The sequence below is a fragment of the Arvicanthis niloticus genome, chromosome 9, assembly GCF_011762505.2.
Source record: "Arvicanthis niloticus isolate mArvNil1 chromosome 9, mArvNil1.pat.X, whole genome shotgun sequence".
Taxonomy (NCBI): domain Eukaryota; kingdom Metazoa; phylum Chordata; class Mammalia; order Rodentia; family Muridae; genus Arvicanthis; species Arvicanthis niloticus.
In genome coordinates, this window is record NC_047666.1 from 84,377,526 (window position 1) to 84,391,424 (window position 13,899).

The window sequence follows — 13,899 nt, forward strand, 5'->3', positions numbered from 1 at the left end:
TTTCAGTCTCCAGGGATGTCTTTGCTCTGCTTCTCCATTTATCTGAGGTTGGACTCTGACCTCAGCCATCCTAGAACCAAGCCACAGACCTCAGCAGCGAATGAAGGGGCAAGTCCAGGGCAGAGTCTCATAAAATCCGTACACTCTCTCTAGTGGCTACACCACAGAGAGCTTGCCCCGCAATTAGAGAGTTTCATATAAGACACAGTAGAAAAGATAAGTTTGTTTATTGTCAAATAGCATGGTGAGAAAGTCCCACACAAACCAGGTATCTGAGAAGACTTTGGGAAAGAGGTAGGTTTTTTTCCCAGAGTGGTGTTTGCATTGTGCTCATTTGAAGGATTTTAAGTTGCAGACTTTTCTCAGTTGTGTACACTGTGACATGAGAATAGTTGAAGGGATTGCTGTGTCCATATTGGGTTTGAGATACTCTGCCTGCTGACACCTTCAGTGCTGAGAAGGCTTTGTGCCTCATCGTATCTATCTGAGAGAACTCGTGCACTGTGGGTACTGTGGATCACTGATAGAGCTTTGTTATTTAAGGCATACTGATTTTTAAGTCACTTCAGATGGAATTTTTCCAACCTGTGGCTAAAGTTGATCTTCTCTTTCCTACCCTATCTCTGTTACTTTCTTGAAAACTGAGTAGAATCTTGTTGATGTATTCATTGACTACTTGTGTTTCTGTGGGGAGCAGAGGAAGCGCTGTATGAGTGAAGTCCAGAGTGAATGTGCAGTTGGCACCAGTTGGCCATATCAAGGACTCAGGCCTAAGAAGCATGGAGGTGAAGTCTACAGGCGGTAGCTAGCTGTAAGTGGGGTCCAGAGAGTGGAGTCCTTGTAATGGCTCTGGAAAAGCCCTCGGCAGAATCTAGACATGCTGGCCTTTGCTCCTGTACTTCCACAAATGTGAGGTATTAATGCTTGGTATCAAAGCTATCCTTTGGTGTTCTGTTAGATTGCACAACTTTCTAAGAAATGAAGCAGAGAAGTTGATTTTCATTTCAGAGTGGACTGTAGTTCTCCATGAACCCTGTTCATCTGTCTGGGCTTGACTTAGTTGACATCAATTTTGAAGTATGATTAGAACACTAGTTCACAGTATAAAACAACTAAGTGAATTTACAATATGGGTGATTTTCTTTTAATCATTTATTTATATGGGTATTGTGGGACTTTTTTTCTGCATAAGCCAGAAGAGGACATTAGATTCCCTGGGTCTGGAGTTACACAGTTATGAGCTGCCATGTGGGTTCTGGAAATTGACTCTGAGTCCTCTAGAAGAGCAGCCAGTGCTATTACCGCTAAGCTATCCCTTCAACACCAATTTTGGATTTTTTTTTTTTTTGTGTGTGTGTATGTGTGTATGTGATAGAAGTATTACTAATGTTTATTTTATTCCAAGCCAATATATGCCATTATATAATATCTTTCAAGAAATACTCTATTTGCTGGTAGCTGTGGATATAGTATAGTCGAGAGCCAGGGGAGTATAGATCAGGTCTGACCTTGCACCAGATCCTGGCTGGTTGAAGAATGTCGTTCACAGAGTAGTACTGAGCAGCCCTCAGAACTAGTAAACCGGGGCTCAGCCTGCCTGTAAGTCCTCACCGAGGACATCACCCACTTCGGAATACATTGATCATTCTCCCTCACCTGTCGGTCCATGGACCCTTACCCCATTGCTGCAGACCTGCCCCTCCACCCCTTGTTTAGTTGCTCTGTTGTGTCCAGCTTTCTGCATTGTTTTCCGTGTTTGTCCTTTTGGTATGAACCTGGCGCCTCCTCTGACTTCTTGATTTTTTTTCTTTTACATTATACCTTTTTTTTTGTACGTGTCTAAAACTTCTTTTCTAACAACGCAGTCTATAAGAATTTCAAATAGTGTAAAAATCAACACGTTACATGAGAGATGTCCATGGTCTCACGCCTTATGGTGACACTCTTGCAGTCAGAGACTGTTGATTGCTCCCATGATGTCATCCAGGTTCACATGCTAACCAGCATCTGAGGGAAGAGCCTGCTTTCTACATGCTTGCATATACCAAAGATATGTGCCAGATGGAGAAGTATAGGTTTATTCATTTTAAATCTTTTCTTACCTTTTCTGATAGTCACCAATTGATTTCACTTTTTGCATTTTTCATATCTCTTCTTTTTGTTGTCTTTCCATCTCCATCATAATTGATATGGTTTATAAATAGTGTTCTTTGTTAGGGTTATTTACACTTCTCCAGGCAGTGTTAACATAGTAGGCAGTGTGCACATAACAGGTGGTAGGCACATAGCAGACAGTATGCACATGGCAGGTGGTGTGCACATAACAGGCAATGTGCACATAACAGGCAGTGTGCACATAACGGGTGGTGTGCACTTAACAGGTGGTGTGCACCACTTTTATGTGTTCATGCACCATCATGTTACTGCTCTTCCTTTTCATAGTGGATACAGATGTCCATTGTTCTGTCCTGCAGTGGGTGCAGATGTCTGTTGTTCTGTCCTGCAGTGGGTGCAGATGTCCATTGTTCTGTCCTGCAGTGGGTGCAGATGTCCGTTGTTCTGTCCTGCAGTAGATGCAGATGTCCATTGTTCTGTCCTGCAGTGGGTGCAGATGTCCATTGTTCTGTCCTGCAGTGGGTGCAGATGTCCGTTGTTCTGTCCTGCAGTAGGTACAGATGTTCATTGTTCTGCCCTGTAGTGGATGCAGATGTCCATTGTTCTGTCCTGCAGTGGGTGCAGATGTCCGTTGTTCTGTCCTGCAGTAGGTACAGATGTTCATTGTTCTGCCCTGTAGTGGATGCAGATGTCCGTTGTTCTGTCCTGTAGTAGATGCAGATGTCCGTTGTTCTGTCCTGCAGTAGGTGCAGATGTCCGTTGTTCTGTCCTGCAGTAGATGCAGATGTCCGTTGTTCTGTCCTGCAGTGGGTGCAGATGTCCGTTGTTCTGTCCTGCAGTAGGTACAGATGTTCATTGTTCTGCCCTGTAGTGGATGCAGATGTCCGTTGTTCTGTCCTGCAGTAGATGCAGATGTCCGTTGTTCTGTCCTGCAGTAGGTGCAGATGTCCATTTTTCTGCCCTGTAGTAGATGCAGATGTCCATTGTTCTGTCCTGCAGTGGGTGCAGATGTCCGTTGTTCTGTCCTGCAGTAGATGCAGATGTCCGTTGTTCTGTCCTGCAGTGGGTACAGATGTCCGTTGTTCTGTCCTGCAGTGGGTGCAGATGTCCGTTGTTCTGTCCTGCAGTAGGTACAGATGTTCATTGTTCTGCCCTGTAGTGGATGCAGATGACCATTGTTCTGCCCTGTAGTAGATGCAGATGTCCGTTGTTCTGTCCTGCAGTAGGTACAGATGTCCGTTGTTCTGTCCTGTAGTAGATGCAGATGTCCGTTGTTCTGCCCTGTAGTGGATGTAGATGACCATTGTTCTGCCCTGTAGTGGATGCAGATGTCCGTTGTTCTGTCCTGCAGTGCCATCCACTTTCATTTCCACTAATGTTATCATGTCCATGGGGTAGGGCTCCTGTGTTGGTTCAGTGAATGTCATGTTGTGTATTTAGTTGTTTAGTGCAGCCATGTGTCTCTTTTTGGCTGTTCTTGCCTGTATTGGTTTTGCACTTTACAGAAACTTATTTGTATTTTGATGAGAATTGTGTTAAATTCTTAGGTTTATAGATAGAAATGGTGTGGTGGTTTGTATATGCTTGGCCCAGGGAATGGCACTGTTTGGAGGTGTAGCTTTGTTGGAGTAGGTGTGGCCTTGTTGGAGGAAGTGTGTCATTGTGGGCATGGGCTTTAAGACTCTGGTCCTAGCTGCCTGGAAGCTAGTCTTCTCCTAGCTGTCTTCAGATTAAGAGGTGGAACTCTTAGTTCCTCCAGCCCCATGTCTGCCTGGATGCTACCATACTCCCGCGATGATGATAATAGACTGAACCTCTGAACTCATAAACCAGTCCCAGTTAAGTGTTGTCTTTATAAGAGTGCCTTGGTCATGGTGTCTGTTTATTGCAGTAAAACCCCCAACTAAGACAAAAGTTGTTACTTAGGACTTGGGTATTGCTGTGATAGGTCTGACCATGCTTTTGTTTGGAAGAATGTGGATTCGGGGAGGGGACTTTGGATTTGGAAAACAATGGAATGCTTTAATGGTGGTTAATGAGCTATCCTGGTAGGAATATGGAAGACTTTGTTGCTGAGAGTGATTTGAGCTATTCGGTCCTGGCCCAAGAGGTTTCAGCGGAGAAGAATTTTATTATGTAGCCTAGAGACTGTTTTTGTGGTATTTTGGTGAAGAATATGGGGGCTTTTGGCCATTGTCCAAAGAGTCTACCTGAGGATAAGGTAAAGAGATATATATTAATTGCATTGACAAAGGAAATCTCAAAAAAGCCCAATAGAGACTTTGTTCTCTGGTTTAGTCTCACGAAAAGGGTTTTAATGAAAAGGAGCAAGCTGAGAAAGGAAAAATATAAAATGTATGGTTCAAGTAATAAAGAGGCACCAGGAAGTGAAATGGAGCTGAATCCTGTGTTCAAGGAGATAAAGGGATGAAAGGAGTGGTGATCTCAGGGCAGAATCCCACCCAGCTAAGCTTATTGTTTGTGTTTGCAGTTGAACAAGGAATAGTTGGACTTTCAAGACCTTACAAAGTCTCCTTCCTGTTACTCTTGTTATTTTTTTAGAATCCAACTTTTCTTCTAAACTGTAAGAGCACTCAGATTTGAAATGGTGGATGCTTTTTGGTTTTATATTCTCAGAACATAGCACAGAGAATAATAATATGAAATGCTCATGTTGTCATCTCTGAAATGAGTATCATCTGGGACTATTAAGTAAAAATATTTGGGTATTGAAGCAGAGGCTGGATCATACAGGAATACACACACACACACACACACACACACACACACACACACACGTTAAGAGTCATGCATTGTTAGGCAAAGGGCCATCTGCACTTTGTACCTCTGTTATGAGATGGGGCCACTGAAGTATTTCCTGTTGTTTGAAGGAAAGTGTCTAATGAATGGAATGGCAACAATTGATGAGCAGAACCTTAGAGACTCTGGGCTGTTTTCATTTCCTGTCCTGGAAGCACAGGGCTTAGAATCTACTTGCAAGTAAGACACTAGTTCTCCTTCCTCCTCCGTAGGTGTGAGGTCAGAAGTTCAACCCAGAAGCAGTTTTTGAGCAAATTAGGATTGTGTGAGTATTTGGAACATTACTGTCTATATAGCATTATATAGATTAAATATTTAAAGTAAAGTGTGTATGTGTGTGTGTATTCCTAAATATACAAATAAAAGATGTTCAGTCTCTGTAAAGTTACTGGTATGTATGTTTTTAAGCCTGACCACTTGGAATTGGATGACCAGTTGGTGTGCCCTTCTTGGCGGAGACGATTCTTCTGTCCCTCAGCATTCCTTAGTTGCCTGTAGTTCTCTATGGAGGGCTGAGCCCTCGGCAGCTTTTTCTGCAGCCACCTTAGCATGGTATTGTCCTTGTTCAGCTCATGCTTAGTCATGCTGGTGAGACTTCATGAGTGTAGCTTATGACATGACATGAAGATCATCACAGGATACCACAAGCATCAAACTGCTCTGTTGTGTCCCCAGCTGGTACGTCTGTAGCATAACTCCCACATCAAGTGCTCGGGGAGCATTGTAGAAGAGCAGGGCAGGAAGACCATGAGACCCAGAGCATCAAAGAGTTTGCTGTGAGGAATCACTGTATTTTCTTAAGGTGTTAAGAGAGGAAATCAACAGATTAAAAACCCTTTTAATTTTTATTTACCAACTATGAATAAATACCCTTTTAGCTTTCTTTTCTAAATTGCTCAGTAATAGACTGTTGGAGTGGAAATAGTTGTTTAAATAAAAATACCTTATGTAGTCACAGCTTTTAAAGTAGAGGTTGCTTAGATAACCCTCAGATGAAGTGATGATGTTGAGGGGAATTACTTCCCACTAACCCTGAAGCCACACTGCAGAAGCTGCCATGGGAATCAGCTGCCTGTTGTGTTAAAGACGTCTGGGCTGTGTGGGGCTTCCAGGACCAAGAAGATTTATGGAAGCATTACTACAGGAAAGTTTTGGATTGGACTTTACAGCCTTTGTCCCTTGGTTGACTTCATTTTAGAGTGCTAGTCTATAGCACTGTGGAGCAAACTTCATTACCACTAAATTCTCTCTCTGTGTCACTGGCAGCTATGAGGGCAGGCAGCCTAACCCTGTAGATGCTTTCTGTAGCTAGGCTGCTCTCCAGGACCAGAGCCCTCATCCACTGATCCTGCAGGTAGACTCCATGGCTGTACTGCTCTCTGTAGGCAAAAGCCTTGTCTGCAGACTTCTATGCATTGGGCTCATTTATTTCCTTGTTTTTTTCTTTTTGAGACAGTGTGCCTGGCTGACCTGAAACTCACAGAGATCCACCGCCTCTGCCTCCCGAGTGCTGAGATTAAAGGTGTCCTTGTTCCCGTATCCCCTGGGCATGCTTTGAGTTTCTATAAGAGGGAACTTATATTAGTAGTGATTGGACAGTCAGGCCTAGTGTGAGTGGACAATGAGTTTGTAGATACTACTGCAGGGAAGGGAACAGTCGCAGGGCGGGACAGCTCTCCTGACTGTTGCTCTCCTGAGACTTAGTTCTTTCCAGTGGGAAATGGGTGCCCAGATCTCTAAGAGGAATGCTCATAGCTGGTTTTCAGCCTTTACAAAAAGAAAAACGAACTGAAACTGGTTGTTGTGGGAGGGTGTCTTCTGAGAAGGTGATCTTGGTTTCTTGAGTAAGTGAAAGGCCAAGTGAGCCTGTTCTTTTGGATTCTTCTCAAATACAGTTTTGGATGAGAAATTGTTTTCAATTAAATGTTGAATTAAATGCATCTCTGAAGATAGTAATCTAGATTCTTCTACATTTGTTTAAATGATCAGGAAGTAATTCTAAGACAAAGGCAGTTAAATATGGATTTTTTCCCTTAAATTTATTTTACTTCCACCATATAAAAAGTGATGAGCTACAGGCCAAACTACATCCTGACCCCAAAGACAGAGTGCTGTCTTCAGTCCAGGCCTGTGGTTTCTGAGCTGTCCGTGGTCTCAGGATGAATACCCAGGACCGCATTTCTGCAGCCAGCACAGCTGTCCTGACAGGTTCATGCAAGGAGAAGAGTCAGGCTGGGCTAACGTTCCTGGAGGCGGGAGAAGCTGGAGTGCTAAGCTCTCTGGAAGTGGTGATGCTGCTGTAGTTTTTTACCATGAATCTTTTAAACAGTGTGGAAAAGCCAGAGCTCTTGAAATATGAACCCTCTTCCCCCTCTTCTGAAGCCCAGGACATTATGGCCGATGATAGTCACAACAAATTAGTCTATTTTTGGAAAGATGACTCTGTACAGAGCTAGGAGACAGTTCATGGTTTGTCTGCAGTCCTGTTAGCCCTTCGTTCAGGAGGATTCATGGTAACTAGGCATGCATAGTAGGAAATGACAATACACAGCATATGGCTAAACTGTGGGTACTGTCAGCACACTGACAGAAGTATAGGTAAACCAGATGTGGAGCTTCATGCTTCGGTAGTGACTCCTCAAATCAATAGAAGCCAGCATAGCAGGGTAGCATGTTAGCTTATGAAGACAGACACAGTCAGCTTATTGGGCAAGGGAAGGGCTGCTTTTATGATTTGTTCAATCAGATTACAGTTTAAGGAATACACTTAAAACCATGCAAAGTCTTGTGACATGAGCTGCCAAGGTGATCCAGGGAAGGTATGGCCTGGAAAGTGAGCAAACTCAAGCACCAGTTCTTAAAGCATTTGTAAAAATGATGATGGAAAGTCCTTGTCTACCTTCATATTATCTTTCTTAGAAATAGAAAGTGAGAAAAAGCCCCTGTCCAGAGTGTCTGTCTTCATTTTAACTCAGAAAATTCATCCAGTGTTTTATGATCTTGAATAAAGCCTGGCAATGTTAATAGCTGGTTATTATCAGAGTAGCCCTGGAGCTCGGAGGTGACCATTCAGTACAGTGCCTGCCGAGGGAACACTGGGGACCTGAGTCAAGATGCCCAGAACCTCCATTAAAAAGCTGTGTGTGGGAGCATGCACCTGTAATCTCAGTCCTGGAAAGGCAGAGATGGAAGGATCCCGCCAACGAGTTAAGCCAAATGGGAGAGCTCTGGGTTCAGTGAGAAACTGTCCCTCAGGAAACAAGGTGAAGGAAGACCAGGGAGGACATGTGTCACCACCCTCTGGCCTCTGCACAAGCATAGATAAGAAAAATACATCAGACTCTAAATTCAGAAAAGCAGCCATTCCAATGAAACACTTGCCTGTCATCAAGAGCACCACATAGACCTTGGTAAATGATGGTCTCAAGCTCCACCCCTACTTAAGATGTTAAGACCACCCTGCCCCTCCCAGCACCCCAGAAGTCTTTGAGGTCCAGAATCCATTAGCACTGATGCTTGTCTTTAGAAAACACACCTGGGCATGGGGTGTTGCTACCCATGTCCAACCCGCAGAATAAGGCAACAGCAACCATGTTCTTCTTCAAGCGGTTTATTCAGCTATCCCTGTACAGCGAGCTTCTCTCTCTCCTCTCTCTCTCTTCTCTCCAGCTCCCGCAGCCCCTTATAAGCATTGCCTTGATCCTATCAGCAGCTGCCACGAAGTCACTGCTAATTGGCCACTCTCATTGATGTGAGGTGGGGTGATCGGGTAACCACACCTCTCAGCGCATACAACTCCATATATGGAGTTGTCTTTTCTCTCAAGCAATGCCTATGGCAAGCGCCACCTTGTAATGGCGAGAGCGGAGCCGCTTCCCACAGAGGAGGGTGCAACAAGTTCAAGGCCATGTGGTACCAGGCCAGTTCAAACTACAAAATGAAATCAGGATGTGTGTGTGTGTTCTGACTGGTCAGTTGATTGAGTGATTGCTATTAGTGCTAGGGATTGAACCCAGAATCTTTGGCTCTCCTCAGGCTGGCTTTGAACTTGTGTTTCTCCTTCAGCCTTAGTTCTCCTTGCTCCCTATACTCAGGAGCACTGCATATAGTAGCATGCTTAGTTTGACTGCTTCTGTGCTGGAAGCCAAGTGAGCTTGCAGGGTGGGGAAGGCACTTCTCTTGTGCCTGTTGTTGACCCTACATATCTCTTCCTTGTATTGTGTGGTGTGCAGTGACTTGCCTCCTCAGTTTTCTCTTTCCTCTTACATTTTACTAAAAACAAGGAGAAAGTAGTCTGTGCTAAGAAGCTTTTCCTCAGACATATCTTCATAAATATGCAGTATACACACACACATAATATATATAATGTATGTAGTATGTATGTATATGGAAACACATCACTTGTAAAGTCTGATTTCTGCTTAGTTGTAGATTATACAATGCCTATCACTGTATGGCGGAAGTCACCTTCAACTCATTTCTTTCTGTGCCTTCCCAGAACCACTGTTAGCATTCACATGTACACCAGCATTTTGTTTGTTAAGCTATCTTACTGTTTTTTTTTTAGTTTTTTAAAATTAATTTATTCTCTCATATATTACATCCTGATCATAGTTTCTTCTTTCTCTTCCCCTCCCCTCCACTCCTCTATTCCCTTTAGAAAAGGGTATCCCTCCCAGAGATATCAACCAAACATGGTGTACCAAGTTGCCACAAGGGCCTCTCCTTATATTAAGCCTAGATAAGGCAGCCCAACCAGAAGAAAAGGTTCCCAAAAGTAGGCAAAAGAGTCAGAAACCACTACCCACCCCTGCTCCCTCTGTTAGGAGTCCCACAAAAACATCAAGTTACACAGCTATAACACACATTCAGCCTAGGCCAGATACATGCAGGCTCACTGATTATCGGTTGTGTCCCATTGAGCCCCTGTGAGCCCAAGTTAGTAGATTCTGTGTGTTTTCTTGTTGGTGTTTCTAACCCTTTCAATCCACAGGCGCAGAGAGGCTAAGTAGTAACAAGGAGGGCTTGGGGTGGGGGTGGGGAGGGCGATTCATGAATCTCTGTGGGAAGAGGGATAGAATAGATATTGCCAGTGTTCTGGAGATAGGGTTAGGACTAAAACTGGAGAGATCAGGTGGGGGAGGATAAGAGGGAGAGAGTACTGGACAAGACAGCTGGAATTGGGGCCAATTCAGGGCCAAGCTAGAAACATAGTGCAGTGGAATCTCCCAGGAATCTGTTAGAGTGAACCTGCTGAGACTCCTAGCAGTGGGGATACTGAGCCTGAACTGGCCATTTCTTGTAATCAGGCAAGACTTCTAGTGGAGGAACTGGGACACCAACTCAGCCAGAAAACCTTCAACGTTCAGTTTGTCCTCCCAGCCAGATATGCTGGGGTAAAGGTGGCACAGATATTGTGGGAGTGGCCAACCAATGACTGGTCCAGCTTGAGACCTGTGTCATGAGAGGGAGCCCACCTCTGACATTGCCTAGAGGACCTGAAACCAGAGGCCAGATGGCTCAGAGACCTAGAACCAAATACACCTGGGCTGACAAAACAAAGGTAACTTAAATGACTCCTAATGACACTGCTCTACTTATAGGCAGGAGCTTGGTATAATCACTGTCAGAGAGGCTCCATCCAGCGACAGATGGAAACAGATGCAGACACGCAACCAAACGTTAGGTGGAGCTCAGTGGATCCTGCAGAGAGGAAGGGCTGTAGCAGTCCTCTTCCCTAAGATGAGGCTTTCCCACCGTGGTCTCTGCGCTTACAGACCTCTCTCTGTTCCTTTATGGAAATGTCTGTATTCCAGCACAGCTCTTCCGAGAGGCACTGGGTTCTTTCTCCTGTACCTTAAAGCTCTCCCAGCCACCCCCCCCCCCATGCTGTCTTCCTGAAGCCTCTGTACAGTCAGGTCTTGCTGAAGGCTCCTCATGAAGGTGGTGCTGTGTATTGACTGGGTAGCCACAGTGTAACTTTGCTCTACTTTGTCTTTACTTCCTTTGAGTCTGGTGTTGCTGCTTCATGACCCTCCCCTTTCCCTGGCAAAGATCCTTGCAGTTGGATTTGGAGTTCATACTAAACTCAAGATGGTCACCTCTTACCGTTATCCAGGTATAGTTACAATGGAACATACTGGAGTAGGAGTGATGACTTGAACCATAGCTTTGGAGATGTGGTTACTTCATCTCCCTGCAGATGTCAGTGATGGGATTTTGGAATACTGAAATCCATGAAGCCAGGAGATGACATTGTGGGGCGAAACCAAGGCATTAAGTAATGTTTCTTGCTCAGCTCCTTCACAGTGAGCAGAGTGTCAACTATTTGGAGAAATTGTCATGAGGCACTCCTGTCACTGCGATTAAACCACAGCAGGCTTTCCTAGTGTCTTTGTCCCTGGAGAAGCCCATTACAGCATTTAGAGAGAAGTTTGCACCCGTGATGATCAGAATGGTGTTTTAGGTGTATTCTGTGCAGAGGTGTTTTTCTTTTTGTGTGTGTGCAAATATATGTGCACATATATGTGTGTGTATATATACATGTGTGTATATGTGCACATGCATGTATGTGCACAGGTGTGTATGTGCATGTATAGGGCAGTTTGATGTCTTTCCAAATTACATTTCATTTTGATTTTTGAGACTGACTGTCCAGCAGGCCCCAGCTGTGGGACTATGGGAACCAGATTGTAATGGGCACTGGGGCTAGAACTTGGTCTCAGTCTTCTACCACAGACACTTTTCCATTAAGCCACCCATCACTGCCTGGAGTCATTGCTCCACTGTTAGTCTACCCGGTAGGAAGGATTGGAGGTCACTGTCCAGCACAAGGTGCAGCTTTCCCTGAATGGTAGTACCAGACTATTCAGCCCCTTCCCCTTTCTGTTTAACTCCTCCTTTTCCTTCTTCTCCTCCTTCCCGTCTCCTTGTCATTTCTTCCCTCATTTTCCTACTATATCTTCTTGTTGTTTGCATCTCCATTTCCCCCCTCTGTTTGGCTTAAATTAGCTCTAAGCATCTCTTCCCAAGGATCTGCCTTTGATGAACTTAGCACCAGAAATGCAGAGTTGTGCCCAGGGCCTTCACAGGAGGCCTGGGTCCACATAGGCTCCTCCTCATGGGCTGCTCATGGGTGGAGCTGTTCACACCCGAGAGCCTGCAGGTGAGCAGAGGAGCCTCCACACTTCAGGAAGGAGACAGAGGTATCACTGAACTGTCTCTTGGAGTTGCATCCCTCATTTGTAAAAGTACTAATTCCTTTTGGTTTTGGTTTAGACATAGATATGAGGTTGTCATTTCTCAACCAAAGTGAAAACCCTTGTAAACTAGCATATGGAAAGTGAGCCACTTCTGTGCTGCTGTCAACTGTACAATTTTATCTTTGTTAGGAAAAGTTTTGGAGGCATTTGCTTTATTCTCTTCCTTTTTATGGTCAGGACTCAGCAAGGCCCCTCTAAGCCTGTAAGCCTGCTGATGAAATAGATGCAGTATGCAGAGGCAGCCGTTAGTAGTCAAGGCCGTTTGGTCAGATGAATCCTGGGAGAGTTTTGTTACCTTAAACTAAAGGGACAGTCTTACTGAGGTCACTTACTTGAGTGCTGTGACAGCTTTGCCAAGGGTGCTTTGCTTCTCTCTGACATGTTTTTTAGCTTGATTTTTATATCTATTATTTCTCTCCATTTAATATTTGTCTGCAAATGATGAGATTTTGAGGCACATGGGAAGATTCTCAGGTGTTTTGTCACATGTTTAACTTGACATCTAGTGTATGAAGAAACGGAAGTGCCAGACACCTTACAGCCTTTGCCTTCATTCTCTACAAGGAGTATGGAGTCCTTTGGGCTCAGTTGGGCTTGACATGTTGTCAAAAGGAAGCTGGGTTTGGTGGCTCAAGCCTGAATCCCAGCACTTACCAGACAGAGGGAGGATTGCAGTGAGCTTGGAACCAGCCTTGTTGACTACATCGTGAGTTCTAGCTCAAACTAGGCCACAGAGCGAGACCCTGTATGAAGGACAAAGACCCTGGGCCATTCCACAGACCATAGTAAGGCAGCCTGGGTCATTCCACAAACCATAGTAGGGCAGCCTGGGTCATTCCACAGACCATAGTAGGCCAGCCTGAGTAGTCCCACAGACCATAGTAGGGCAGCATGGGTCATTCCACAGACCATAGTAGAGCAGCCTGGGTCATTCCACAGACCATAGTAGGCCAGCCTGAGTAGCCCACAGACCATAGTAGACCAGCCTCCTCGGAGCCCTGGGCTCTGTCTACCCTGCTGTTTTTGCTTTGATCTCTTGCTGCACTTCTTTCCCTTTGGGTTGTCTGAAGTTGCCTTCTCCAGTGGGATTGATTAGTTGTTAGGACCTGTGGCTTCAGAGGTAGTGCTGGTAAAGCCTGCAATTGGAAAATTGCTTCAATCGGATGCCATTGTAAAATGGGTTCCAATGGGCTATTTCTAGACTGTCTTGGAAAAGAAGGCAAGATTGGTTACCTTATCTTAGGTAGAATGTCATGTTCCATTGGACTACACAGTTTGTTTTCTTATTTCTTACCAACCTGTCAATCAAAGGATGGCTCTGCACCATCCTTGTGGCTAAGGCTGCCCTTGCTCACCTGGATTGATAAATTAGAAGGGAGTCGTGCGTTTTAGTAGGCCTGGCAGTGGCAAAGTATAAAAGAGTGTGTACTGCAAACCGTAGCGGAATCACTCCCAATAGTTAGATAAATATTGCTGCTGACTGTACAGCCCCGCATTTGCATATGTAGTCATTCAATAGCTATTTTTTTTTGAATCTCCATCACATCTGCCTCTGTAACATAGGGTGTCTAGCTGACTGGGGATTTGGGCTGAAGTGCTGCGTGCAGCAGAATGCTTGCCTTGTGGTTCTGACACCATCCAGACGCCCAGCACTTGTATTGGGATATTTCTAGCTATAAATAAACTTTAAAAAGTGGGTATT

The 13,899-nt window shown here is 44.7% G+C and overlaps 1 protein-coding gene across 6 annotated transcripts in view; it reads left to right on the plus strand.

Annotated features, from left to right (window-relative positions):
• The window catches only part of Ccdc91 (coiled-coil domain containing 91), a 148,453-nt gene that overhangs the window by 62,851 nt on the left and 71,703 nt on the right, over positions 1-13,899 (plus strand). The gene's annotated exons all lie outside the window — the stretch shown is intronic.